This window comes from Stegodyphus dumicola, chromosome 4 (assembly GCF_044657685.1).
Source record: "Stegodyphus dumicola isolate Sdum_Otavi_A_Nest chromosome 4, ASM4465768v1".
NCBI classification, from domain to species: Eukaryota; Metazoa; Arthropoda; class Arachnida; order Araneae; family Eresidae; genus Stegodyphus; species Stegodyphus dumicola.
In genome coordinates, this window is record NC_140771.1 from 145,468,869 (window position 1) to 145,472,764 (window position 3,896).

A 3,896-nucleotide genomic window follows, 5' to 3' on the forward strand; every position below is an offset into this window, starting at 1 on the left:
ACAACTTACGTTATGTCCAAGGACTAAATTGGGGACTATATCCTCATATTCAAAAAATATTGTTCAATACAGTAATAACAAAAATAGTCTTATATGGTGCAGAAATTTGTGCGCAGCCTATGACTGTTCGGAAACAAAAACAACTGCAAGCCATACAACGTCAATTCCTTCTCCGGATCACAAAATGTTATAAAACAACATCAAATGCTGCCCTATGCGTACTTTTCGGAATAGCACCTTTTCATACTTTAGCACAAACTGAACATGCAAAAGCCACAGTTCTCAAATTAAAAAAATCCTGCATATTACATGATGAAATATTTAATCCAAACAATTTTGAAATTTTAGTCAATCCCTACAGAAGACATCCTGCCTCTAATCCTAAAATATATAGCACAGTAACACCTCCAACCATTCATATATCTCCACCAATAATATATACAGATGGATCGAAAATGGACTTAGGAGTTGGCTGTGCATGTATAATACAAATTGATCAAACCCAGAAAATAACTCTCCAAAATCGACTCTCCAAGAAAAATAGTATTTTCCAAGCAGAATTACACACAATTCGAATGGCAATAGAATACTCAATCGATAACAATTTACAAAAAATCTATATTTTCTCAGATAGTCAATCAGCAATACTAGCTCTACAAAATCTCTAACACACATCTGAAATAATTCAAGATATTTTTAACAAAATTATCCAATATCCTCAAATATCACCAAACATTTATTGGATAAAGGCTCACGTCGGAGTTCTTGGTAACGAAGAAGCCGATTCAGCAGCCAAATCAGCTACTACCAACAATAATATCCCTTCAAGAAAAATCTCCTGGCCGTAATCATACCTCAAGGAATATCTACATAAAATCAGCCTCCAAATGTGGGAAGAAGAATGGACAACAATAAATACAGGAAGGCAATTACATCAAATAGTTCGTCATGTAAATGATACATGTACAATGGTCAATGGTTATATAAACCGCTTTTTAACTGGACATGGGCCATTTCCCACATTATTCTTCAGATTCAACATCTCAAACTCTGAGCAATGTGTATGTGGAAATAAAGGTGATCCAATCCATTATATTACTCAATGTCCCTTAACAAAGTCAACTCATATTAAATTGCCTAATTCAAATATCAATGCCTTCCTTCGTTTTGCAATTACCAACAAACATTTAAAAAAATAAAATAGAAAATACAATCAAATATCTATCTTCAAAAGGCAAAAATTTATGTGAGCACTAATGTAATTAATGTCAAAATTCATTTTTGAAGCTGCAATTCATCTAAAACTTCTATTATCTAGTTATCTTGAAAACAAACACTTGCAATAATAAAGATGTAGTAAAAAAAGGAAAACAAAGAAGAAAATACGAATTCATATAATAAACTTTATCTCAAGGAACTATTGTTATGTCGCGAATTCCAGTTATTAATCTGTGTTTCAAGTCATTATTATTCTAATATTTTTATTTGTATTCATGTGTATTTTAATCTGGAAAAACGTATTCTTAAGATCTTAAGGTGTTATTTAACTTGTTATTCTTGAGTAGGAATTGTAACTAAGGCAGGAAACGGTTGCGGGAGCCATCTGGTTTATGGCCTTTTAACAATGGAGGCAGTAGGGTATGTGTGTCGCCCTTTTTTAGCTAATGCGTGTGAAACGGAAATCGTTCGTCTTGTCGCTTTGTTAAGGTCGCAGTTTTCTTACTTCAAGACAGTGGGTGGTTAAACTAACCTTGGGTAATTGGATTCTCGTGGAGCTTATTTCCCGCTTGTTAGTTGGGGGGGTCTACTTTTTCTCACGTTTTGTGTACAGATGTTTTTCGGATTTCATTGACAAATTTTCTGGTGTTTGATTCGTCATGGGTGTGTCTTTTTCTCAATTTAGATAACATAAAATTCCGGCATTGGTACGATTTAATTTTATGATTTTTTTGAAAGCCTGTGAACTCACAGAGGCGGAGAAGCCGAGATTTCCTGGGTGCTTTTACCAGGCTAGAGAACATTCTGGTTCAGATTTTTGAGCGAAAAGGAGAAGCAGAAAGATTTGCGGGGCTCCCCCTTTGCGGGGCGAGCGACTTGTACAAGCGGGCTGCGGTGATGGTTGTAGCGGAGTCGGATTTGAGTGAATTTTGAGCAGCCACGATGTGAAAAAAAAGGGGGCGAACGAGGGGCGTTTTGCCCTGCTGCCGGTTTTGCCGTGCAGCCGGTTGCCGAGGCAAGAGGACTTGGGTTGCTTTTTTCTTTGCTCTAGAGAATTCTTTTTCTGCGGGATATTTAAAAGTTTTGTGCGAGATGCAAGGAACATTTTCCTGCGTGATGTATAGAGAAATTTGCGCGAGCTGAAAAGAGCATTTTTACTGAGAGCTGATTGAGATACATAGAGAAAAATCTACCATGAAAATTTAGCACGGATTGTCTCTCTTCACCTGAATCGCCGGTTGATCTCCAAGAGCCTTTTTCCGAAACATTCAGCATAAATGTTGCCTCGCCGCTTCGATGATGCACGTTATTGTGCTAAAAACAGGTGTATATTCAGTTACCTGTTATTCAATTGAAATAAAGAGCCTTCTGAATTGGACTATTGGTTCCCACCTGATGGACAGTTAAAACGATTCCTGGCTGTTTGAAGAATTGTTAGACTGTAATTTCTAAGAAAAATGGGCTTGGCTCATTTCCATGTGGATTGGACACTAAGGATCCTGCTAATCAGGAAAAACTGTTTTCCATTGCTGAGTGAAATTTTTAAGTATATTCTCTCTCTCTCTCTGGTAGTTTTCCCGAATGCAGAACAGTTAATCATGATTTATCTACCTGTATATTGTTATTACTCATATAAATTAAATATTACAGTTAGTAAAATTGAGAAGTTATTTATAATTTCAAGAGAATGCCAGTTTTAGGAGGATTAAATTTTGTTACACCTACTTAATTTGAAAAAAAAAATAATGTTAATTTTAATTAATGTAAGCTGTAATTTGGTGAGGTATTATGTGTTATTTTGGCTTAGAAAAATATGTGGTAGGATTACTAATCAGTTATCCGTTATTTAATTATATAAAATAGTCAAGAATTTAATAAATGTGTGTTTAAAATTTAATTGCATTTGTGTATTTATGTTGTGTATATAATACTGTGGTCTGTCATGTCCCTCCATTTGTTTGAGCAGGAAGGCTTTTAAGAAGCATGGAGTGATTAATAGAATTGGGGTTATTGATTTTTCCTTTGCATAGGTTACTCACAACGTAAACCTTAAAAGTTAAATTGTACTATATCACTATACGATTTATTGATAGATATTGTTACGAATTTGGTATTTAAAAAGCTAATATTAGTTCAATTATAAATTAATTGGTTTTATTTCTCGCGCAGTGCAGCGCGTGACGAATATTAAAAGAAAGCTAAGCCGGAAAAATTGAAAATACAAGAGCGCGTGCATTAAATAAATAAATATCTCTTTTTTATTTCGAAAAAGTGCTGGAAAATTCTAGCGCGTGATTTTAAAATCTTATAAAAGGAGGAAAACATCTCAGTTTGTAGTAGTTGCTTAGTTTGTTGTTGTTTAGAAAACTACTGTTGTTGATTGTAGCGAATTCGCGGATTAGCGTTCTTTAGCTGTTTTGAATTACGTTCTATTGGATATTTGAGTAGTTAAAAGATAACTACTGTGAGATATTGTAATACTGCATGATAATTTGAGAAAATTTAAGCATTTTTGTTGTGATAATAATAAATTTTTGTTAATTTTTCATCAGACTTGTGCATTCATTTCATAACGAACCCGTACGCACGCAACAATATGATATACGAATGTTTATAAGAATGACGAAATGATATATGAATATTATGGAATTAGATTTTGAATGTGAATTATTTGATAT